Source organism: Dryobates pubescens, chromosome 3 (genome assembly GCF_014839835.1).
Source record: "Dryobates pubescens isolate bDryPub1 chromosome 3, bDryPub1.pri, whole genome shotgun sequence".
NCBI lineage: Eukaryota > Metazoa > Chordata > Aves > Piciformes > Picidae > Dryobates > Dryobates pubescens.
The window spans coordinates 10031928-10058300 of NC_071614.1; the positions used below are offsets into that span (position 1 = coordinate 10031928).

At 45.2% G+C, this 26373-nt stretch overlaps 1 protein-coding gene across 2 annotated transcripts in view; it reads left to right on the top strand.

The window, feature by feature from the left end:
- The window catches only part of CDH2 (cadherin 2), a 150616-nt gene that overhangs the window by 51577 nt on the left and 72666 nt on the right, over positions 1–26373 (top strand). The window lies entirely within an intron of this gene.

Sequence of the window (26373 nt, forward strand, 5' to 3'; positions counted from 1 at the left end):
GAAGGCTGGAATTGTACATTAACAGAATGGAATGTTTGACAGGCATGGTTCCTTCAATGTACATTGTTTTTCCCTTTCATATATGACTGGCAAATTAAAAATGCTCTTAATGTAATTCACTTTCAAGAAATGCTGCTTTTAACCAATTGAAAACTAATCAGGTTTCCCTTCTATTAAGCAATTTAAGTATTTTTACCAACTAGATTATTAGCTTAACATGCATCAGTTATTTTGGCCAACATGGGGGATGAAGTAATTCTCCCTTTAATATAGCCAATGTGTTCTAACTGAAAAAAAAACCCAGCTGAAAATGTATGCAGTAAATCACATGACACTCACTTCACAGCATAAAAACAACCATTTTCTCCTACTAGCACAAGGTTGCATAAAAAATAATGATGTAGCGTGGAGGTAAGTCAGGACAGTCATAGCCACCAGTGTGTGCTTGCAGCCCAGAAAGCTAATCACATCCAGGGCTGCAGCAAGAGAAGCAGAGCCAGGGGGTCGAGGGTGGTGATTCTCCCCCTCTACTCTGTTCTGGTGAGACCCCACCTGGAGCACTGTGTCCAGTTCTGGAGCCTCTGTTCCAGGAAGGGTCTGGAGGTGCTGGAAGGTGTCTAGAGAAGGGCCACAAGGATGAGCAGAGGGTGGAGCTGCTCTGCTATGAGGACAGACTGAGGGAGTTGGGGCTGTTCAGTCTGGAGAAGAGAAGGCTCTGAAGAGACCTTCTTGTGGCCTTCCAGTATCTGAAAGGGGTTACAAGAAAGCTGGGGAGGGACTTTTGAGGGTGTCAGGGAGTGATAGGACTGGGGGGAATGGAACAAAACTAGAAATGAGTAGATTCAGATTGGATGTTAGGAAGAAGTTGTTCCCCATGAGGGTGGTGAGAGACTGGCGCAGGTTGCCCAGGGAGGTGGTGGAAGCCTCCTGCCTGGAGGTGTTTGCAGCCAGGCTGGATGTGGCTGTGAGCAACCTGCTGTAGTGTGAGGTGTCCCTGGCCATGGCAGGGGGGCTGGAACTGGCTGATCCTTGAGGTCCCTTCCAACCCTAACAATTCTATGATTCTATGACAGGTGAAAACTAAACACCCTGCCTGTTTAAGCTGTTCTTTGCTCAGAGACATTTTTGGAGAGAGGTGGGGCTGCAAAGTTAGAGGTGACAATATGCATGGAAATGGAAGTTGCTGCAGGTAGGGTAACCTGACTAATCTCTGAATGTTTCCATACTAACAGGTTTTCAATATTAATAACTGTAGTCTGGGGGGTTATTTTTGCTGTCACAACCTTGCACTTCCAGCGAACTACAGATTAAAAGTGAGTAGGTGGATGTGTAACTATTTACGTGTCACTTGCCATCAGGCATGATAGTTTCACAGTAAAGATGATACTCTTCTGAAAGTTAGTTTGGGGAAACAAAAAAACTGCCATTAGTTACTGACACATGGAATTGCTTTCATGAAGAATAATTAAATAGGTAAGTTGGAGGCTTTATTGCATTTGGTAGCCCACAAAATGGTCTTCTGGTGCAAAGAGTCTGTTACTGTCATTTTCTGTTTCCACCCATAGCTGAGTGTGTGTGGGGAGGCATCTTCATTGTGCAGGTGGAGGGACCTGTTTGACTTCTCTTCCAAAGTTCTGCTACTTCATGGTGACATAGAAGGACATTGTCCAAGGTTGATGAGCCCCTATTACAAGAAGGATCTGGAGGTGCTGGAGCATGTCCAGAGAAGGGCCATGAGTATGAGCAGAGGGCTGGAGCTCCTCTCCTATTAAGGCAGACTGGGAGAGTTGGGGTTGTTCAGTGTGGTGAAGAGAAGGCTCTGAAGAGACCTAATTGTGGCCTTCCAGTATCTGAAGGGGGCTACAAGAAAGCTGGGGAGGGACTTTTGAGGGTGTCAGGGAGTCATAGGACTGGGGAAATGGGGAAAAAATAACTAGAAATGGGTAGATTCAGATTGGATGTTGGGAAGAAGTTGTTGCCCATGAGGGTGGTGAGAGCCTGGCACAGGTTGCCCAGGGAGGTGGTGGAAGCTTCATCTCTGGAGGTTTTTGCAGCCAGGCTGGATGTGGCTGTGAGCAACCTGCTGTAGTGTGAGGTGTTCCTGGCCATGGCAGGGGGGTTGGAACTGGATGATCCTTGAGGTCCCTAACAACTCTATGATTCTGTGATCTGCTTGGTCCTTAGGCTGGTTTTCCTTTTCCTGCTTGTAGTGATTTATCAGTATTTATGTAATGTATGCACCTAAAACACAGTGATGAAAGTAGGATAGTTCAGAAGAACTTTTCCTGTCTTTTGGGATGATTGGTCAGTATCTTCAGACATTTTGTTGGGTTTTTTTTATATAGTTTGATCCACAGAAGTTTTGTTTTTCTGGAGTGAGAAGCTCAGTTCCTTGTCAGGTTTCTGTGCCTGCTTTTGTTCCCGTTTCAGCTAATTTCTGTGATAGCCTTGATTTGCCTACTGGCATCTTGGTGGTTCAGCTCAGCAGCAGAACTGCTTTGTCACCCTTTTGTTTGGGCAGTTGCACAGCCCTTTGCTCTCCTGCCTTCCAGCTTTCGTCTTGCTTTTTATCTCTTTGGCCTGGAAGTGGGTCCCTCCTAAAGAGCACTGTCAAGCCCTGCCAGGGGTAAAAAAGATGCCAGCAAAAGCTGGAGGAGAAAATCCCCAGGTCCTAAAGGCTGAGCCTGTCTGAGCATGGCTGCCTAGCTGAAATGGTAAAGCTGGTGGTGGGCAGGGAAGCCCCTGTGTGCTGCTGGCTGTAGAATTTGCCAGTGTGAATAATCCCAGCCTCTGACTGTATGCAAAGCGAGGGGGCCTGAATACCAGCTTTGTGCTGCAGGGACTTGACAGAGGGAGCAGGACTAAAAGCCGGGTTTCATTGGTTATTGTGGCCATTAAGCATTCCGGTCTCGTCAGAGAAAGAAGCTCATTATGACTCAGTTCCGTTAATTAGACGTAAATTACTGTCTTTAGTGCCTTAACAGAAAGGAAGGTAAGGGGAGTTCTGCAGGAGCAGAGGATAGGGAGATTGCAATTAGCTGAGGGTCTGTGCTGGGAGAGGGTGGCCGGGCACAAGCCCCCATTCAGCTGGGGGAGCTGACACTGAGGTATGTGTGTGCAGGGACTGGAGACAGAGTAATCACTTTTTAACCTCCATCCACATTCACTGGGTTTGATTCGAGGATGACTGGTGTGGCTGACTCGGAATGATGTAATGAGCAGATGTAGTTCCATCTAGTAAAGGTTTTTATCTACTGCAGAAAGCTTTAGGCAATCTCCCTTTTAAAAAGGAGATGAGCCTTTAATTCTTAAAAGTTCAAAGGCAAAGCCAAAAATATGTCTTGACTTGTGATAGTCCTGGGATAGCTCTGGGCTTTCCGTGGTGTTTTAACATCTCTTTATCATGTGTAGGCTAAAAGTACTGTGACTGCTATGTGTTGTCTGGTGTACCTTGTCCTGAACATTTTGCTCTAGAAGCAGAAATGTAAAGACAATAAGGAAATAAATACATATAGTAGTATCTCTAGTCAAGAAGAAGTAATAATTTGAGTTGAAGACAGCAATTCTGGCATTAAATGCCCCTCTTTTGGTCTCCATTGCTTGCAAAACGAATCATGTCTAAAACCTACGACTTAGAAGATGCTTTAATCCTCCAAAAAGGGTTCTAAAAAAACCTCTTGGCAGGTTTGCTTGTTGGTTGTTTCAGTTGAGAGCTGAAAGGATTGTTTTCCATGGTGTAAAGATGGGAAGGTTTCTGTTCTACCTTAATGATGAACAATAGCCATACTCCTTCACCAGGATTTTGTTCACTGGTAGCACTAACAAGCCTCTGCCTTGTGCACTTAATAGCTGTAGTTTTGTTCCCTCCTCCCTTTCCTGAGTCTGAATTAAGAAGTAATATGCTAGCATAACATCTAAAGGGTCAGAGGAAAGACAGTGGAGTAGCCATTTAAAAAAGACTAAAGAAATAAGTGTTTCAAGCAGCAGTTGATTTGGTTTTGAGTGTTGGTGTCTAATGAGGAGACTCTAGATGTAGAGGAATAAGGCAAAATGATGAGGAAGGCTCATCACTGGACATGGTGAGTGTTTTTCTGTTCCTGTCCTACTGCTCAATCAATACTTTTTAGGGCCAAACAGTTAATCTTCCTGTAACTTCTATTCTGTTTCTCTAAGAACAGTTTTCTGTTCTTAGGATAATAATTCATGTTGGGAAGTAACTATCCTGGCTGTACATATGTAGAGCAGCTGGGATTTGTGGTCTTGCCCCCTGATTTTTAGGTTTTCCCTGTTCAGTAAAAAGCTATTGAAGTATCAATAAATGGACAAACCAGCAGGTTGCCCAATGTCATTCAGAAGCCAATACAATAGGGGGAGGCAAGAAGACACACAGATGGACTTGAAAGTAAATATGAATGAAATGCACAGTTCAGACTTTCTTGAAAAGACAGTGGGACAGTGTAGAACCTATTATAAGGTGGACAGCTTGGGCAGCTGAAAGCTAATGTGCATTCCAGAGTCCAGTTCTGGGCCCCTCAGTTTAGGAAAGAAGTTGAGCTGCTGGAAGGTGTCCAGAGAAGGGCAACAAAGCTGGGCAGGGGTCTGGAGCACAGCCCTGTGAGGAGAGGCTGAGGGAGCTGGGGTTGCTTAGCATGGAGAAGAGGAGGCTCAGGGGAGACCTTATTGCTGTCTACAACTCCCTGAAGGGAGGTTGTAGCCAGGTGGGGGATTGGTCTCTTCTCCCAGGCAATCAGCACCAGAACAAGAGGACACAGTCTCAAGCTGCACCAGGGGAGGTTTAGGCTGGATGTTAGGAAGAAGTTCTTCCCAGAAAGAGAGCTTGTCCATTGGAATGTGCTGGCCAGGGAGGTGGTAGAGTCACCATCACTGGAGGTGTTTAGGAAGAGACTGCATGGGGTGCTTGGTGCCATGGTTTAGTTGATTAAATGGTGTTGGATGATAGCTTGCACTTAATGATCTCTGGTGTCTTTTCCAACCTGATTAATTCTATTCTATTCTATTCTATTCTGTAAAAAGGATTGAAAAGGGTTGACCAGTCAGAGTATCACTGTTTGAAATGCACAAACACAAATGTTAGGTTTCTGTGAAGGCTGTTGTTGAAGTGAAAGCATGATCTGCTGCACTCCTAAGAGTGACTTTTGGGTTTATTTTTAATAGATACTCTTTTTCAAACCCTTAAAGTGCCATTTGAAGTTACAAAAAAAAAGAGACAGAAGCACTTTCACAAACTTTGATACTCGGGAGGGAAATCAAACCCTCAGGCACAAACTTATCTGCAGGCATGTTTGCTGCTGGGAGTGCTAAGGGTGGCTCTGAAAGCAGCTGTCTTGTATCTGTGCTGTTGTAGCACTATAAACCCTGAATTCATTCTGAGGTATTCTAGAAGAGCAAAGGAATATCTTCAAACAAAGTGAATTCTTTTCTTCTTATCTGGAACCGTTTGGCTTGTAAATCCCATTTGAGCCTCCTCGTCAGTTGCTTCAGCGAGTTGATAGGGATACATGGCACTCTTCACTGTGCAGTCCTGTTCATTAGGTGTGCTCACTGTAAATCATCATCATCATAGTGATCATCTGGTAGTGACAGGATGGGAGACACCATGTTTGTGCATGCAGCTGGCCAGGGCATAGCAGCTACCTCTAAAGGCTGCTTCTGAATGCAGAAGGAATAGTGGCTATTTATTTTCATAACACTTTGTGTTTGCCTGGCCAGTGTTAAATGCTTCATGTATCCTGATTGTGAGACTGTTTTCTACAGAGAGAACACATTCCTTTTCTTTCCTTTTTGTTTCCAATGGCAATGCTGCCAGCTGAGAACAGCCTCATAGATGTTACTGGTATGATTCTTGGTTTAGGCAGGACAGAATTCTGCACTGAACCTTCCTGGTCAATCAATTTGCCATGTAGATCATTCAGTGAAAGGCCTATTTAATAAGAACTCTTATGAACTACTCAGGATTTGCTTCTCAAATTTATATAGACCTAGGAACCTTGCTGAAGCAGCCTGTGTCCCTCATCTCCCACCCTCTGCATGATGTGAATCTGATCTAATGTGCTGATGTACATAAAATAAGAGCCTAGTTAAGCCTGCAGTTATCAGGTTTCTGTCTGTGAAAGGACCAGCCTGGTACATACTCCTGTGTCCTGGCACATGTTTTTCCCCTCCTGTCAGTGGAAGAATGACTACTGAAGAGGCTGAGTCAAAGTAATTAAGAATATGAATGGAATAAATGAGGAAGCATTCAGTCATTCATGATAGCTTTCTTAATCTCAAAGCACAAACAGCAGGGGCACCTTTCTCATATATAACTTAGAAGAACCTCCTTGCAAGCAGTGGATCTTCTGCAGTTAGATACTTGTTAAGAATAAATACGTGATCTCTTCTGCCAGCTTGTCTGAAGGGCTCAGCCTCCAGCTGCTAGTTTTGCTCCCTTCTGTCTCTGTGCATTTCTTACCTCAAATCTCAGAGAATTTCAGCCAGAAGAAAGCCTCCTTCTAAAGAGGGAAATGTCTTTCTCTGAGACTAGGAGTGCCAGATAGTGTGTCTTCTTTAGCCAATGTTCAGCAGCTGGTACTCTTCTAAACCTAGATGGTTCCTAATTGGGAAGTGCCTTCTCATAGTTGTGTCCAAATCCCTGTGTTGGCTGGCTGCTTGAGCAGTTTGAGAGAGTATTTTCAGTGGCTGTGTCAGATCTTACCAATGGAAGAAATTTCTGCAAAGGTTCAAAAAACTGGGGAAAAAAAACCCCTGAAATTGATGGCATCTTTTCCACATCTTCTCCCTCTGTAGTCACTTTCTTCCATACATGGTAAATGTATGAATTGGAAACTCTGCAACGTCTTCTAACTTAGCTTTGCTCAATGCTGTTTAGTCTTAATGGCTTCCCTGCTGCTGTAGCGCTGTGAGGTTGTACCAGGAGTGAAGCAGAGCCTCTGTGAAGTGTAGGCAGAGCTCTTTGGGGAGCTGCTGTTACCCAGCCTGTCAACACTGAAGTGTCATAAGGTCTGGTTCTTAGATTCAGACTTGGGTTTTAGAGGTGGATCTCGTGGGGTGTGGAAAGAGGAGGAGATGGTAAAACAGCCAGCAGTCTGATTCTGCTTGAGCTCCTGCATGTTTGAGCATGGATTTGTGGGCCTGTGGTTGGAAGGGGAGTGGGAGCCGGTGGCTAAGTGTGCTGCTGTCTGCAGAGAGCAAGGCAGGGAGCACGGTGGAGTGATGGGGCAGTGAAATTGTCTGCAAGAAGCTAAATGCATCACGGGCTGAGCTCAACAGGAACCTGGTATTTTTATCTGATTTCATTGCTCCTAGAATCGTGTTGTGATCTCTCCTTTCCAGCACTAGCTCCTTCCTGCTTCCAACTGGCAAGGCTTCTCATATTAGGCCTTATGCCCTCATTTTCCATTCTTCCACTATTATTTCTCTTGCTGTTCCATACTTAGCTCATCACAGTTCTCTTCAATGGCCCTATTAAAGCTTCCCCCTGGATTCTTCCTGCTTAGTTGGGTACTGCTCAACAATTTATGGGAAGCTTTTTGTTTGTGCCCATCAACTGCAACGCAAACCAGGGACGACGTCGCTCCTCGTCGAGCGGCAGCGCTAATTGTGACCCACACCGTGGGCGTATCATCTATCTGGTGGCAGGAGCCTTTGCCAGGCCAGCTGGTGTCCAGTCAAGGTCAGGACTCATGTCTGAGGCCCCGAGGGGTGAGTACACAGATATCTAGCTATAGCTCCCTGGCAGGGTTAGATCAGATTAGAGCCTTTTGAAAAAGCAGTCACCCTCAGCTGCTAATTCTCATCTCGACTCCGTACCTGTAGGCAGTCTCAGCTTCAGAACTGTAAACAAATCTTTCAGTAATTTTCCCCTCTGGATATCTCTGTGTAGAAACCACTTCTGATCTGTACTGACTCACTCTCTCCTTTTTCAGAAACACTGCCTAAAACCAGGCTCTTGTTTCAGTTAATCTTATTAAGAACAAATCTGTTTCAGTCTGAGGTTATAATTATTATTTAAGAACCCCAAACCAACTTACAAAGCCCCCTCTTGTTTCTCCTTGCAATGGCTGTTCACTGACTTTGTGAAAAGACTTGCACCATACGAATTATTAGTGGGGCATGGGGCCTCCTTATAGCTTAGATTGGTGTAATTTGTTTCCACAGGGCTTGGGTTAGGGCTTGGAAAAGAGCTCAAGACATCATCAACCTCCTGCCAGAGCTGGATCACCTGAAGTAGGTCACACAGCAATGCATCCAGGCGGGTTCTGAACATCTCCAGAGAAGGAGCCCATGTGTTTGTTTGGTGGATAACACCAAAGTACCTTCATGATTGAAATGTGTGTTGCAAAAACTCACTTAAGTCACTTCCACAAATGTCTCTGTTCAGTGCAAGCACTCCAGAAGTATGAAAGAAGTGATGCTGGCTGGGGAAGGAGCCCTCCAACCATATATCCAGAACCACTTGATCTTTGCTCTTCGTTGCTGTTGGTTTGCAGAGTAGCCCTGGGCAAAATCTTTTGACTTTGTGTGTTCATCTTTCCTTAGCTCCAAAGTAAGAATGCTTGCTCTGCTGAGCATGACTTTGTCAGGAGTTTAAGACAAAAAAGGGTTTGTGTGCCCTGAATCTGGTGTCATTTTTTAAAATGCTGTGAGTTGGCCTAATGAAAGATACTTCTTATACAACTTAACCCTTCATTGTAAGGCATCTAGCTCATGTTGTCTGGGCTTCTGGCCTCTCTAGTAGAGAGGGAGTTATTTTTAGGTGGTGCTTTGCCCAGCCTGCCTTAACCCGTTCAGAAAGGAATTTGTCTTTCAGTTTAGTACAGAAAAGCATCCAGATGATGAGTCATTTGGACTTACTACACTGGCTTGAAATGAATTCCACCATCTTCAGCCACTCATTGCCATCTTCAAAATGTTTCTGTGATAAATTGAGTAGAAGATGAAGTGAAACATATGCCAGGTACTTTCTGGAAGCTGAAGACACAAGACGACATCAACAGCATCCCCACACCAAGGATTTAAGTGTCCGGTTTACCTAGGGCTGGGATAAATAGCATTAAGGCACAACTACACATCTATATGTATTTATTATGTGTGTAGGTAGAGGCAATGCCAATATCCTAAGACAGAACAAAACCTCATTTTATGTTCTGAATCCATTCCAGGGTTTTTTCCTGTATCCCTAACCACTAGCAGGATCAGTCTTCTAGAAGTAAAGTGCAATTCTGAAAACATGCTTCTTGAAGGTCCCTTTGGATGCCTGCGAAGTTCTCTTTTGTAGCTAGTACTTGTCTTTGGATGAAATTTCAGTTCACTGTCATTTATGCCTGTGTTCTGCTCTCCAAATGGAAATGGAGCTTTTGCTATCAATTACGGTCTGTGGGAAAACCCAAACTTTCCCAGCAGCGTTGTTAGCAAACGTTGACTCTTTACCAGAGACTTTCTCAATAGAGGAATGTGACCCCTTTGGGATAAGTGTAGGAGTAACCTGCATATTCTGAAGTTTTTCATGTTGAAGTTATTCTGAAAACCAGATTCTCATCCATCAGGAACTTCACAGCATCACAGAATTTCAGGGGCTGGAAGGGACCTCAAGAGATCATCCAGTCCCAACTCCCCTGCCAGGGCAGGATCACCTGCAAGTTATGAGTATCTCCAGAGAGGGCAACTCCACACCCTCCCTGGGCAGCCTGTTCCAGGGCTCTGTCATCCTCTCAGTGAAACAATTTTCCCTCATGTTTATGTGAAACTTTGTATGCCACAGCTTCCACCACTGCCCCTTGTGCTGTCCTTGGGCATCACCCAGCAGAGCCTGGCTCCAACCTCTGGGCATCACCCTGTACATATTTATAAACATTGATGAGGTCACCTCTCAGTCTTCTCTTCTCCAAGCTAAAGAGCCCTCCGCTCCCTCAGTCTCTCCTCATACAGAAGACATTCCACTCCCTTCATCATCCTCATGGCTCTGCCTGGACTCTAGCTTGAGTGAGTCTCCTGTCACAAGTGAAGTGATTCTGAGCCAAGTGGTTGTTGCAGGCAACCAGATCTCTTCTGTGAGTTGTACTTAGCTGTGTCTTTAGTTGAAAAGGAACCTGTCAGACTTGATGTTGTGAGCAGTGTGTTAGAGGGGAGAAACCTTTAATTGTTAATGTATAGTTTGTTTGAGCTTAAGCAGTGATTTGCCCCTGACTCCGTGTTACCCACGCCTATCATTTGGGAGGAGACTGAAGAGCATTGATTGTGGAACCAGCATTCCTGTTGCTTCTGCTTAGCCAGCTGTTATGCACACAGCCAGCTTCTCCAATATTTATTCTATGCCAGGATTCCCATTTTGCTTTTCTCCCTCCCCATACATATTTTCTGTGTGCTGGAGCTTTGCATCTCTGTTCCCCCCCTGTACAGGAAGGCTCTGTGAGCGTCGGTGGGAGCGGAGCAGAGCTGACAGTATATAATTCTAGTGAACTCCCCTCTGCTTCCCTGACACAATACCACTGCAGGAATACAGGCTTCCTCTGCTTTTTATGTAGCTGCACAATAGAAAAGGGATTTAGCTGGAGAAAATGTGGAAGGGACATAATACACAGGTTTAAAAAGTAAGGGGAAAATAAGCTAGGGGAAACTGTTAAAATACAGTAGTAAGAGCCTGCACTGATGGGTTTGAAGTGGGGTTTTTGGCTGTTTTGGCAGCAGATAACTAAATAAAACAGTCAGTCATAGATCCCTTCTTACTAGCATCAACCTACCAAATATTTTATCCTGCCAGTTTCCACCACAGGAGCAGCATGGATGTAAATACCAGCCAGAGATGTAACAGTGATCTTAGCAGCAGGAGCATAGAATTTCAGTATTTCAGCTACTGTATGAATACAGAGAGGCATTAACAGTCCAGGACTGCATCTCCAGAGAGATTTCTGCATATGTCCAGTTTGAAGCATGTAAGTAGTCCTGTCAGCTGACAGTATTTGTGTAAGAGCAAAACTAGGAGTGGGTAGATTCAGATTGGACGTTAGGAAGAAGTTGTTCCCCATGAGGGTGGTGAGACACTGGCACAGGTTGCCCAGGGAGGTGGTGGAAGCCTCATCCCTGGAGGTTTTTGCAGCCAGGCTGGCTGTGGCTGTGAGCAACCTGCTGTAGTGTGAAGTGTCCCTGCCCATGGCCGGGTGGTTGGAACTGGATAATCTTTAAGGTCCCTTCCAACCCTGACAGTTCTGTGCTTCTGTAATACAAAAAGAATTTTACTGGTTCAGGCTTTGCTTTCCAGTCAAATCCTACAAATGACCTCATAGTGATTTGTGTTAGCTGGGGCTGCAAAATATGCTTTATGATTGTGTGGTGTGGGACTCGGTGTGTGTTTACATTATGAATGTCATTCCTCCATGATCCCCCTTTGTTCCTGTAATTCTGACCTCATCTGTTAAGATGAAGGTTTGGCTTTGGAAAATTGGAACCAGATTTGCATTTAGAATTGCATCCATAAAGCATGCAGCCCTCAGTGGTGGAGTCTAAATAAGGAACAGAATTTCCCTAAAATGGACCAATGGAAGCAGTTGGATTATTGCTGCAAAGAGCCAGAAGACCTGTTCTACTTGGTAATAAAAGTTCCAATATGTTGGATTGCAAAGATTTATAGTGGGGCATCTACCTTGTGAAAATGTAGTCTGTTGGCTGATGATTGCTAACACAGAAAACATACAGAGGTTTGCTGTCCAGATGTATCCCCCTCTGCCCTCATCAGACCCCCACCTGGAGTACTGCATCCAGCTCTGGTGCTCCAGCAGGAGAAGGACATGGAACTATTGGAGTGGGTTCAGAGAAGGCCATGAATATGTTCAGAGGGCTGGAGCACCTCCCCTATGGGGACAGGCTGAGAGTGCTGGGGCTGTTCAGCCTGGAGAAGAGAAGGCTCTGGGGAAACCTTAGAGCAGCTTTCCAGTACATGAAGGGGGCTGGCAGGAAAGGTGGGAAGGGATATGTTACAAGGGCTTGGAGTGATGGGATGAGAGTCAGTGGCTTTAAGCTGGAAGGGGGGAGATTTAGCCTGGAGATTAGGAAGAAATTCTTGATAGTGAGGGTGGTGAGGCACTGGAACAGGTTGTCCAGGGAGCTTGTGGATGCCCTTTGCCTGGAGGTGTTCCAGGCCAGGTTGGCTGGGGCCTTAAGCAGCCTGGGTTAGTGGGAGGTATCCCTACCCATGCAGGGAGGTCTAGAACTAGATGATCTTTCGGGTCCCTTCCAACCCAGACCATTCTGTGAACTGATGTTAGTAGTTGTGTGTCTTCATCCTTTTCTGTGAGGAAAGGAAGGAATAAAATATTCCAGGTTTTAGTTCTTACAGCTATGTTCTTTTCTTGTTGCTTTTAGATTTTGTTGTACCAGAACACGGTAGTATGGGGTCAGTGGTCACTGAAATTTGGCAGTCTGTGTGCATCAGCTACATGGAGCAGAGACCCTTACAAAAGGTCTGGTAAAGGCAGCTGCAGTGATACTGTGAATTTTGAGCTGGGGCAGAGGGGAATGCTCTCTAAGGAGCTAACCTCTAATTTGCTGTTCCCCAGCTTTGCTATGGTGAGATGACTTTAATAGAGGTCCAGTGTGGCCTGGGCACAATGGAAGAGTTCAGCTGTCAGTAAAAGTATGCTATCTTTTCAACTGCATCTGGCTATAAATAGATGTGGTAGAAGATCTTAATTACAGGTTGTCTGAAAAGCAGGATCAGAACTTTTCAAAACTATTTCTTTCTGGGAGTCAGGAGGAGACTTTTGCCTGTGGTTTTGAGGGTTTGGTATTGGATCTAGGACCAATTAAAGGGCTAGCTCAAAGTTCCCTTTCCCTGGGTGTACGTTATGGCTGTACTGTGATTGTTTTACCAAATGGATTTGATGTGTGAAAACATCTCTTGTCTCAATTCTTAGCAGCCTTTGGGAGCATCCTGTAAAAGAATGAGGTATGTAGTGGGTGAACATCAAACCTGCAAAGTGCTTTTTGATGCAAAAGCATACACAAGTGCCTAGCTTGCTCATCCTCTGCTTGCTCTGCCTGCCTCTGGAACTTCTCTAGTGCAGCATCACAGAACAGATGCTGTTGCTTGCTACCTGAGTCTGGTCTGGTATTGATTATTTTAAAAGTGGATGTGGATGGAGAAAGAATGTTTTGCATCTTGTGTTCTGCCTCATGCATCCTCAGCAAAACTTACTTGTGTGTTTCCAAGCCTGTGGGGATCAGTGTCCAAAGCGAGGATAGCACAGCTTGGACCGTTCAGTGCCTGTAAGCTTCACAGGAGGAATCATAGAATTGTGGGATTGGTTTGCTTGGAAAAGACCTCCAAGCTGATCATGACACCATGAGTGCAAAATTCACCTCTATCCATATCAGGGGACCCCTCTGTGGGGTGCAGGATCTTGCCCTGGTGTTCGCTGTTGGGTAGCTAGGGGGTTAATTTTATTGAGTGAATATTTTATTCCTCCTAAATGCTGCTGAATTGTACCAACACATCATATGGTAGCTACACCAAAGAATAGATCATCTGTACATGGAGTTAATCGATTTGTTCATCAAAGGAACTCTAAATGATGCATCAAAGAGACTTTGGTTTCCGCCCAGATTGGTCCAGCCTGGGAAACCAGCAGAGTTTTCATATTTGTACTCAGGTTGCTGAATTTTTTAAGGCAATAGTGGCAGCTTTGCGTTGCACAGGTGACTGACAAGTCAAAGACTGCACTGCAGAAAGAACAGCCAAGCACTGGCCATTAGGATGCTGCAGCCATAAGGGGTCAATCCACATTCCTGGGGTTTTTGGCTTGTGCCCAAGAAAACCTGGGATGCTGGGTAGATCTCCTTTGTTTCAAGTATGGTCCCATCACATTACAAACACACTCAAAAGGGACTTGGCAGCCTCAGCCAGTTAAGTAGCTTTGTGCTGTGAGCGTGAAGAGGGATGGCTGATATGGATGGCAGCCTGTCCTGTTTGTGGCTTGCCTCTGCAAGGAGGTTTATGTTAGTTATCAGACCAAGGGGAAGAAGGCCAATGGCATCCTGGCATGCATCAAGAATAGTGTGGCCAGCAGGAGCAGGGAAGTCATTCTGCCCCTGTACTCAGCACTGGTTAGGCCACACCTTGAGTCCTGTGTCCAGTTCTGGGCCCCTCAGTTTAAGAAGGACATTGAGACACTTGCACATGTCCAGAGAAGGGCAACGAGGCTGGGGAGAGGCCTCGATCACAGCCTTGTGAGAAGAGGCTGAGGGAGCTGGGGTTGCTTAGCCTGGAGAAGAGGAGGCTCAGGGGAGACCTTACTGCTCTCTGCAACTCCCTGAAGGGAGGTCGTAGCCAGGAGGGGCTTGGTCTCTTCTCCCAGGCAAGCAGCACCAGAACAAGAGGACACAGTCTCAAGCTGTGCCAGGGGAAGTTTAGGCTTGAGGTGAGGAGAAAGTTCTTCACAGAGAGAGTTGTTGGCCATTGGAATGTGCTGCCCAGGGAGGTGGTGTAGTCCCCATCCCTGGAGGTGTTCAAGAGGGGACTGGACCTGGCACTTGGTGCCATGGTTTAGTCATGAGGTGTTGGGTGACAGGTTGGACTTGATGATCTTTGAGGTCTCTTCCAACCTTGGTGATTCTGTGAGGTATTGCTGGAGGCTGCTGTAGCCTTCACAGCAAAGCAGCCACCACAGACTGAGCTGGGTACATTCACATTCAGCCAGTGTTCTGGGTGGCATTTGAAGTACGCTTTACAGAGAGGACAGGAGTTTTGGATTTGTTTGTTAACCTTGCTGAAATCACAGGCTCTCCAGCTGAGGCTTATCCTGCCTTGATGATGTTTGGCCTGGCCTGGCTACACCCAAGCTATGAGATGCCTGAGATGAGATGAGATGCCAAAATCCATATTGTGGTGTCTATAAATGGTATGATTTTCAGTGGTCCCAAAAGCCACAGCTGCTGTCAGCAGTTCAGTTAATACAATATGCTGCTTTGCATTTAGTGGCAAGACAGATGGGCCAAAATGAAGAGAGCTGGTGATCTGACACTGCTGTATTGCATAGGTAGATCTGGTTTGGATATACACCACCAGCAGCTGGTCTCATCGGGTTGAGTGTCTTTAACATCATTTGACCCAGGCTTTCTGCTGTGTCCAGTTACACTTCTGGGAGGGTAGCAATTATCTACTACTAAAATGGGTGGGTTTATGTAAAGATGTGGGGATGTCTTCTGAGACTTGCTGATGGTGGTGCTGACGATGCCAGTATCCCTTTGTCAGGTACCTATTACCTGTCTGTTGCCTTCAGAAGAGACTGGGAAGGCAAGGAGTTAACACCTACCTTTTCATAGCCTCACTCTTCCTTCCTTTTTCAATCCACTGTACAGACAAAAGACAAGAGCAGCGTGAAAGAGGAGGAGGAGGAGGTTATGATGTGGAAAATGATCAATTTTCCCCTGTTGATCTCATCTTCACCCATCCTGCTGTCAGTCAGAGCCAAGCGTTGCTCTGTCGTGCACAATGTTTGGTGTTCTCACAGAATTTGGAAGTGGACATTCATGAGTCAGCAGCCCATGAAATCAGAAAACTTAGATACATTCATGCAAGCAGGGGACCTGTAGCAGAGTGAGAAACAGCTACAGCTCCTGTGCAAGTAACTCAGTACCACACCTGCCCTCCAAGAGGTTTAGGTGTGGAGAGAGAGCCAGAACCCTTGCAAGAGATGTATTTACCCTTGTGTTGCCCCTCGGTGCAGCTAGACTGAAGTGATTCAAGGGCTGATAGGTGCATGTGACAGTGTGTATCTGAAGGCAGTAGTTACTATTGTTGTCATGGCATCCTCTGATGTAGGTGTGAATTGTATTACCCATGAAAAGTACTGCAAATTGAAAAGGTCCTTGTACATGATGCACATATTACAGTGCAGCCACAGAAGAGGTCCATTCAAACTGAGTGCTGCTTCATGGCTCCAAGCAGGTTAAAGAGGGCCAGAAGTTAGATGCTTGGCCTTATCTCCTCACACAGCTAGGAGCTGACAGTTTGGTGTGGATGTTTCACATTACAAATAGGAAGGAATCATTGTTCAGGGTCTCTCTGAAAAATAAACTTCCATTGCAATTCTTCTGTGTGCATATCTCAGTTACACTGAGGTAGAACTGGTTAGTTTTATTTTTACAGCTTAAATGCCACTGGCCATTATTTTGCTAGTTGATGGAAACATTGTGGTCCTGCTACCTCAAAGAACAATGCTGGATTTCTGCCTCTGTAGTTTGGAAGGAGCCTAGCAGAAAAGCACTCTGAGAAATATTTCCAGTACCTGAAGGAAGCCTCCAAGAAAGCCAGAGAGGGACTTTTTGTAAGGACTTGTAGTGATAGGATAAGAGGCAATAGATTGAAGCTTGGGGAAGGTAGATTTAGACTGGAGATTAGGAAGAAATTGTTTACTGTGAGGGTGGTGAGACACTGGAACAGGTTGCTCAGGGAGGTTGTGGCTGCCTCCTCCCTGGAGGTGTTCAAAGCCAGGTTGGATGAGACCTTGAGCAACTTGGGCTAATGGGGGGTGTCCCTGCTCATGGCAGGGGGTTGGAACTGGATGATCTTTAAGGTCCCTTCTGAAACAAACCATTCTATGAATCTATGAAAATGCAGAGAGCCCCCACAGCAGCTTCCAGGGACCCTGCACTAACCAGGAGACACTGATTGCTCTATTTCTCTTCAGGATTTAACACTCGGGCAGAGCGAAACCTTCAAAGGGAGTAAATGTGTGTCTTGTTTGCTGGAGCTGCCTTGCCCCATGTTCCTGGGAATAAAGGGTGCTGAGGAGCTGCATGAAACAGCGTCCAAGCAAGTGTGGATTTCTCCCTCAATGAGCTGATCCTGCTGCCAGCATTCTCCACATACCCATCCCAGGGAGGCCCTCCTTCGCAAACTCCACATGAAAGAGAGCAGGCTAAAAAGCCTTAGAAAGTGCATCCAGCTTTTTGTTTCCTTTGTCATCAGTGCAGTGTGTTCTGGTGTCTCCAAGACAACCATGTCTAAAAGGCTGACTGCATCTTTCACTGCTGCTCTATAGTCAGCTTGCTGAGGTGGGTTGTGAAGGCTTTTAATCCACGAGTTTTCTGGGGAGTACCTTAAGTACTTCATGTGCTTGCTTTGGTTTCACTGTTAGTGCGAGAATGAAGCTTTGCTTTATCAGTTTTAAGGATGCTCTCCTGGGGTTGTCCCAACTCATCCTTCTTTAACAGTAGGGAGCAGTTAGGATGTTCCCAGTAAGGCCTGCCACAATGCTGGCTTTCTTTGCATTCCAGGCCCATTCTGCATCTGATAATAGATGCCTTCCTGCCACTGAATAGAGATGTACTGAATCTTGTGTCCTGCCTGCTCTTTGTTGCCCGTGTGTGCTGCCTTCTTGAGTGATTGCTGGATTCAAATGGCAGTTTAGGTACTTAAAATACTTCCAGTTTTAGGATTTGTGTGTATTTTCTTTCTTTCTTTTTCAGTTTTCATGTTTGCAGAATTTGGAGGGGGGGGGAATGGGGGTGTCATGGAGGGTGTGTGTCCTCTGAGAAGCAGCATCACAATCCTTTTGCAGTGCTCATCTGCCCCACAGCTATGGCCTCTGTGTCCCCTGCTGTGTATCTGCTCTGCCACTTGCTTAGAGAAGACTGGTGACGAAATAGGGTTCCAAGGGCAGCATGTGTTGTCTCCCATGAGGGCTGGAGCTTTGGGGATTGCACTTGTTCTGTTTCCTTAGAGTTGTCTAGGAGAAGCTGGATCCCAGACTGGTCTCCTTTGGCTAAAGTGAAGTTAATGTAACTATTTGTGGTTTATAGCTGTGACAGTCAAGAACACCACCTCAGCCCTGCCATGGGTCTCGTCAAGGTAGTTAGAATAGGCATCTGTAGGAGTAGAGCAGCTGGTTTCCCTGCTGCCACTCTCAGAAATGGCTCAGACCCATATGCTGAGACAGAAGAAGAGGAAACACCATGGCAGATTCCAGCCTGAGTGGTTGCAGTTTTGTTCTATTGGCAACCTCAATGTACTGTAAAAATACATAGATAAACATCTAGATAGGAAACATTTCTGTGTGCTGGGAAATCTTTATTTTAAGGATCTTGTGTCAGTTCTCCTTATGTTACATAAACCTTCAAATTCATCACAGATGCTGAAGATGCTGCATCCATTTAGTATCTCTTGTAGACCATTAATTTATTTGTATGGCAGAATCCAGCATCTTAAAGATAAAATTGATTTCTGCAAGCATTGTGTTGATGGAGTTGATAGGATGAATAAGGACTTGCCTGTAGACAGTAAGGAAGATCTGGGACTTAAGACAGTATTAGCAGAGCTGAAGCCTGTGGTGGAACAGATGAGAGCAGCCCATGTGTGTGACCAGGGCTATAACTAACCTGGCAGAAGCATTTTCCCCTTGCCTGCATGTGGTTGGTGACACCAATTGTGTGTTTCCTTAGTTCTGTTGGCACAGCTTCACAGATTGCATTGGGTTGGAAGGGACTCTCAAAGGTCATCTTGTCCAACCCTGCAGTCAGCAGGGACACCTCCAGCTAGATCAGGCTGCTCAGTGCTGCATTAAGATCTTTGAGACTCTCCAGGGACAGGGCCTCAACCACATCCCTGGGCAAGCTGTTCCAGTATTTCGCCACTCTCATTGTTGAGAACTTCCTGCTAATGCCCAACCTAAATTTCCCCTGCTCTAGTTTCAAACCATTGCCCCTTGTTCTATCACCACAGGCCCTTCTAAACAGTTCCTCCCCAGCCTTCTTGTAGGTCCCCTTCAGATACTGAAATGTTTAGAAACATTTTCTCTGGTTTTCTACCAAGGTCTCTGCAGAGCTGCCAAACACAGGGGCAGGGGGATGTAGTAGCAGGGAAGGGGAAGGCTAGGACATGATTTGTGCTTTGTCAGTCTTGGTTTTTAGTTTTTCCTCCCTTCTTTTGCTGTTAGCCTTGAGAAGTTCCTGGAAGGGCCACAGGAGTAAATCCTCTGTTGGGTGAAGAGATTCCAGGCATCAGAAAGTGTCACAGCTCCTTTTAATTTCCCTGGGATGCAGTCTTGTAGTTTCCATGCATGCCAAACTCTCCCAACTCCACAGCAGTGTGCAGCACAGAGAGGTTTCTGGTGTCTGCTCATTGCCCTTCAGCACTTTCTTTGTAAAGAGAGGGGCTTTGCTCTGGAAGGTCTTTGGTTGTGGGTGTTTTGTTTATTTATTACCTATCCATTTAATAAACCTATGCAGGAAGGTGTTTTTGTTTCAAGTGAAAACTGCATTTCTCTTTTCCTGCTGTCCTCTCTTAGCTCATTTAAAGCAAGTCAAAATAATACCAAGATTATTGCTTCAGCACTTTCAATCTTTGGGCTGCCTTTGAAAAAAGGAACACAATCCCAACTTTCCACTATATGCCATCCAACAATTTCAACAGAGCATCACAGTAAATAATGCCTAGAAGTTGGGGAGGAAGGGGAAAGGAGACTTACCTTCTTGTTTTAGAGTTCTGTACAGACTTGCAAGAACTTCCAAGGTGATTTAATGTGACTTCCTGTACTAACAGGCTGTTCCTGGTTGGTTCAGGCTTTTCAGGTCTTGCTTAAATTCACCCTAATAGTGTGGCTGCCCTGCTGTAGTTGTTCAGTGGCACCATAAATCAGTGATTTCATGTGTGTGTAATGTTTGTAGTAAGTTGATGTGGGCACTCAGTTACGTAACTCTGGTGGGCTGTTTTTTCCCCCCCCCAGCATTAACTTTAGCCAGACTAACTCAGTTAGAAGCAAATGAAGCTGCATTTACAAGCAAAAACTACACTGTACAATGGAATGCAATGAACATGTACAAAATATACAATATTTACAGAATTATACAAATATTTACAATCAGCAAACAACACAAACCCCTGCCCTGGTCAGAAAACCAGAGAAGCCTGTGCCACTGTCCTCCCAGACCCCCCTGTCCCAAGAGAGAGAAAGGAGTTGAGAGAAAGCAGTGGGTTAGACTTATGGGCCCCTCAGTTTAGGAAAGATGTTGAGTTGCTGGAACATGTCCAGAGAAAGGCAACAAAGCTGATGAGGGGTTTGGAGCACAGCCCTGTGAGGAGAGGCTGAGGGAGCTGGGGTTGCTTAGCCTGGAGAAGAGGAGGCTCAGGGGAGACCTTATTGCTCTCTACAACTCCCTGAAGGGAGGTTGTAGCCAGGAGGGGATTGGTCTCTTCTCCCAGGCACCCAGCACCAGAGCAAGAGGACACAGTCTCAAGCTGTGCCAGGGGAGGTTTAGGTTGGGTGTTGGGAGGAAGTTCTTCCTAGCAAGAGAGATTGGCCACTGGAATGTGCTGCCCAGGAAGGTGGTGGAGTCACACTCCCTGGAGGTGTTTAGGAAGAGCCTGGATGAGGCACTTGGTGCCATGGTTTAGTTGGTCGGATGGTGTTGGGTGACGTGATGATCTCAAAGGTCTTTTCCTATTCTATTCTATTCTATTCTATTCTATTCTATTCTATTCTATTCAAAAAGGAATGGGAATAGAAATGAAATGAGCAGGATTGTTACGATACAGCTTCTCTTATCCCACTTACCCAATGAATTTGTTTAGAATAATCTTTTGTTTTCCTTTTTACACCCAGTAGTGATTTATTTATAGTTTTCTACCTTTTTTTTTTTTTTGCTCAAAATCTGCAGCCAATTTTTAAAGGCATAGCCTAAAACTACCACAGTGACAGTGAAGATAGGGAAAGTATAATTAGTTCTACTCTGCAGTGCATGCTCAAAATAACCTAAAAGACAAAACACTGTGAGTTGCTGTTGGTAGTTGGGGTTTAATAATCACCTTTTAAGATCTGTTTAACTACTTCATCATTTCAGTGTTTCCTGTTCAATGAACATTGTTATTTTGAAAGGTGGGCTCCTCCTCTCTGTGAATGGATCACTGTTAACCCAAGTCACCTTCTAATTCTTCAAAGATTGTAATATTTTAGACTTGACTTGAGGAGTTTCGACCCAAATTGCACTTTTACTTAGAATAGAATAGAATTAATCAGGTTGGAAAAGACCTCAGAGATCATTAAGTGCAAGCTATCATCCAACACCATCTAATCAACTAAACCATGGCACCAAGCGCCCCATGCAGTCTCTTCCTAAACACCTCCAGCGATGGTGACTCCACCACCTCCCTGGGCAGCCCATTCCAGTGGCCAATCTCTCTTGCTGGGAAGAACTTCTTCCTAACATCCAGCCTAAACCTCCCCTGGAACAGCTTGAGACTGTGTCCTCTTGTTCTGGTGCTGCTTGCCTGGGAGAAGAGACCAACCCCCACCTGGCCACAACCTCCCTTTAGGGAGTTGTAGACAGCGAGAAGGTCTCCTCTGAGCCTCCTCTTCTCCAGGCTAAGCAACCCCAGCTCCCTCAGCCTCTCCTCACAGGGCTGTGCTCCAAACCCTTCCCCAGCTTTGTTGCCCTTCTCTTAGATAAGGGTTGGGAGGATGGGGATAAATTAATAGTTCAAGGTTATTACTGAAATTCCTTCTCATCAGCAGCTGTGTTGTAATTCCTCATTTAACATGTGATGGTGGTGCAGCATAAACTATGTAATGACCTATAAATAAACTTTAAAAACCCATAGTTCTGGGTTTATCATTGGTAATGCCTACTAGGGGACACTGTCACTTGACTAAGCTGTAAATAAAGTTAGTTTTCAGCCATTTATTGCTTCCTTCAACTTACCATGCAAATCTTTAGCTGAGAATGATTATTCCCACAAGGGATCTGCATGACATTGTGGTTTTTTTCCCTCTGAAGATGTGGGCAGGTTCTTGCTCAAATGGGAGACCTTTGCAAAAGCAGCTTGCTAAATCCTGAGTGTAGGAGGGATTTGGTTGCCTGCTTTTTGTTTGCTTTTGGACCAGCCTGCTTAATTCTCTTGCTGCATATGTTATGTGGAATAATTGGGGCAGGGGGGAGAGGGAAGAGTATCACAAGTATGCCACAGATCACATGCCACTTGGCAAACTGGATGAAGAAACGGACCTAGGACTGGGTCTGATTTCCCTAGACACCAGTCAAGTACAAATGCTTTTATAGCTTTCACTGCCCAAGGCAAGCTGAGAAGAATTACAGCCCCTGCTAGTCAAAAGCCACTTGCACGGTAAACAAAATAGTCACTAAACAATTTGCTGCCCTTGATGTTTTGCTGACCTGCCTGACCCCTTGTCCTGCCTGCGCGGCAGAGCTGCCCCTGCAGCAGCATCGCTGGAAGTCTCAGGGCTCACAGCATTTTGGGTGTCGTTTGATGCTGTGATCTCAAGCTTGTGTGTGTGTGTGTCAGTGCATAAATGCCTGCTCTGAAGAGAGGCTGAGATGGCTTCTCTTGCCTGGAAAGGCAGAGGTCTGGAGTGATTATAGCGGTAGAAGGTGGTCGTGGTTAGGCTCAGGTGGTGCTTGTCCTATGCTGCGTGAAACTTGCCCAGCTCAGCCCTGGCACTGGTAGTAATGCATCTTCACCTTTCAGCTTTCAATCCCCACTTTGCTTCTGCAGGGAAAACTCCTCTTTGACCCTGTGGGGATATTCCTTGGGATCACTCAGTAAAACATCATTAAGAAGCACATCATGCTTCTCTCCCTGCCTGCTTCACTGGGCAGTTTATGTAGCAGGTGTATTTGAAACCCCTCAGAAGTTATTTTGTTTTCTCTGAGTTTAACATCCATGGGAAGGAAAGGGAATACTCAAATCATTGCTACCTGTGCATGATGTTTGTGAGCAGACTGAGAAATGTGGACTTGGTTGTTGGTCCAGTAAATGTCCTGAAGTACTGTGTCAGGAAACATCTTTTGAAACGTGGGGAATTCAGTGCTGGAAAGCAGCAATATTTTACAGCACAACATTAAAGAGTATCAAAGCTGTCTTTAGTTCTGATGAGCCAGTCCTCGAACTCAGAGTTACATACATTTGTTGTCTAGGCTTTCTAAATGCTTGTCAGGCTCAGTTGACAAAAGGAAAGGGCAAAGCCTTCTTTCTTACAGTAATAATGAACCTCACAGCCTTCTGCAGCTGCTGACCGCAACCAAGAAAAGTATCAAATACCATTAATAATAAAACTACTACCTGAGTGAGAAGGCACTTGGAAAAAGATGTTTCCTTTCCATTTCCATCTAGAGAAATGGCAAAGGGGTTTTTTTGTTGTTGTTCTTAAACACTGTTTTCCCTTCAGGTCAATGAGCACCACAGGTTCAACTATGCTTTTGACCTGATGAGCCTACAAAGAGAAAATGGCTCTGTTTGACAAGAGAGGAAACATGTACATGAATCATACTCATTTACTGCTTTTTAAATAAGAAAACAAAGATTTCGATACATAGCTGAAGTGGTGATGGGTTTTCAGAACAGTGTTCTGAGAGTGGTGTTTTGTTTTCCTTCATTCATTTTATTCATTACTTTCCGATGTTTCTTTGTGCTGATTTCTGAGTCCTTTCTGGAAGTCTCAATTTAGGTTTTGCCTGTCCATTAGAACGGCTGTAAGAAACTTCTTTTTTCCTGGATCTTCTGTACAGATAGCATGAAGTACACTGGCTCTTCATCCATCATTAGATAAGAGCATCTCTAGTTGCGGTGAGCAGAATGCATTTGATGGAGAGACATGGCGTGTGCCCTCTTCCTTCTTAACCACCACACAGTAAGCTGTCCCAGGTGAGGGAGATCCATGTCATAGAATGGTCTGGGCTGGAAGGGACCTCAAAGGTCATCTGGTCCAAGCCCCTCTGCAGTAAGCTAGATCAGGCTGCCCAGAGCCCTGTCAAGCCCCACTTTGAGTATCTCTAGGGATGGGCCCCCAACTACCTCCCCAGTGTTCCACCATGCTCAAAGTAAAGAACCTGTTCCTAATATCCAATCTAAATCTGCTCTTCTCTAATTTGAAACCATTGCCCCATGTCCTGTCACTGCAGGCTTCAAGTAAACAGTCCCTCTCCAGCCTTCTTGTAGGCCCTCTTCAGATACTGGAAAGCTGCTATTAGAGCTCCTTGGAGCCTCCTCCAGGCTGAATAACCCCAGCTCCCTCTGTCGAAGGCATTGCTGTTTGTCTTGGCTCTGTCACCTTGCACCAAGATTTGGGAAGACCATTGTTTGCTTCCTTTGGAGCCTAGGCTTTTTTATTCTTCCCTTCTTTCCCATTTGGGGGAATGATAGAAGAGATCTCAGTGGAACCTAGAAGACAAGGACCTGTGTAGCAATAGGATTGTCCTAAACAACATGGACACATTTTATGGCCAGCACCCTTTGAAGGCATCTTGTTAAGAAATGTGAAGGTAGAGAATCAGATTGTGTCAGGTTAAGAAAAGACCTGGTGGAGACAGAGCATATTAAGGAAAAGGAGATTAATTAATACTAAAAGACATTAACATTGCAATACTTAGCACAAGAGCAGAAATCTCTCAGATCTGAAGGCAAGCTGAAGTAAAAACAAAGCTGTGCAGCTGTACATGAGACAGCTGAATCTGATTTGTAAATAGATTGAATGCAGTTACTGATTTTCATCCTGAGGGCTTTTTGAGTACCACAGATAAATCACAGTTGCATGACTAAAATATCAGATGTCTCAAGATATTCTGTTTCCTTGGTCCTCAAAGAAAAAGTTGGCGGGTTGGAGACACCCAGCAACAAAGGGTTGAAGGGAAAAAGTACCTAGATTGGTGACACCAGTTTCTTGGTAATCAGTGAATTATGTCCATAATGGGCAAAATGCCAGCAGTTGCATCTTGAAAGTGGCATTTCTGCATTTATTTAGATAAAGCACTGGAGAACTTTATCAAAATGGTAACTGCTAATAAAGAACAGGAGCTGTGTTGTGTGCTCGTGAGCCAGAAGTCTTAATTTTACCCAAATGCCTTTCTCTGTGCCTAAGCTGCTGTCTGTAATTTGTGGCATCACTGCAGTTCCTTGGTAATTTTTCTGACTGGTGCCACTTCTAAACATGACCATCTGTTAAGACCTTCACAGGGATATCATTATTTTATGACCTCATAGTCTCCCATTTCTGCCACTGGGCTGTGCTCTGGTGGGACCTCATCTGGTGTACAGTGTCCAGCTTTGGGGCCCCCAACACCTGGTCCAGAGGAAGGACACAAAGGTGATCAGAGGGCTGGAGCACCTTTACTATGAAGGCAGGCTGAAAGAATTTGGGCTCTTCAGCCTTGAGAGGAGAAGGCTTGGAGAGACCTTAGAGCTATGTGAGAGACCTTAGGGCTACATTTCAATGTCTAAGGGGGACCGAAAAGAAGGGTGATGTGGATGCAGGACCACTGTCTAATTACAGTGTGATTTGATAGAAAGCAGGGTGTAAGTGGAGAACACTGACACTGAAATTACTTGTTAGCCATTGGAATGGGCTGCCCAGGGAGGTGGTGGAGTCACTATCCCTGGAGGTGTTCAAGAGGCGATTGGACTTGGCACTTGGTGCCATGGTTTAGTAGTCATGAGGTGTTGGGTGACAGGTTGGACTTGATGGTCTTTGAGGTCTTTTTCAACTTCATTGATTCTGTGACTTAACATGAATAGGAGGGAGGTGTTTTGTGGCTTGTTGGGTGGCTTGGTTTGTGTTTTGGGTCTTTCTGGGGGTGGTGTTTTTGTTGTTTGGTTTTCTTTTGTGCTTGTTGGTTATTGTTTGGGGCTTGTTGGTGTTAAACTTCTTAACACAGAGCCCTAAACCACAGTGAAATAGATCGTGAGCAGCGTTGCAGAGATTGACTTCAGTCCTTGCCTGCAGGGCATAGACTGGCCAGACCTGCATGCAGATGGTTGTCAATTCCCTCAGACATAGGTGGGAGGAGAGAGTGGTTTTAGCTGCTGCTGCTGAACATCAGACTCCCAACATCTGATGACAGGTTGCTATTTCACGCTCTGCAGTTCTGTTTCAACAGAAATTCACTCTGTTGTCTCGCTGAATGACTTCGTCTTCTCTCAATAGGTGAAAGTGTTGAATTTATGGACCAAAAGCCTTTTCCTATGCATACAAAGGCATGCCTTGCTTATAGGAAGTGTCTGAGATTTATTGGAGAGGAAGTGTGCATCGTGTACCAGGAGAGGGAAGAATTTTGCCATGAGTAACTTCCACACTCATCTAAATAGATCATGAATCTGCTTAGATGAGCTATTGAGTACAGCATTCCAGTGAGCAGGATGCTCATGATGGTACTTACCCAAAGTAAAAACATCCCTGCACCGCTGGTCATTACTGTAGGATACACTGGGTAGTATTTTCTGAAGTACAGAGCAAGTGTAGCTTGGCTTGCTTCATTCCCTTAACAAACTGGCTTTGTTTTGGGAGGAGAGGAAGTGAAAAGAGATGTTTGTTCTGATGAGTGAATGCCACTCCTCACACTGAGGTGGAACTT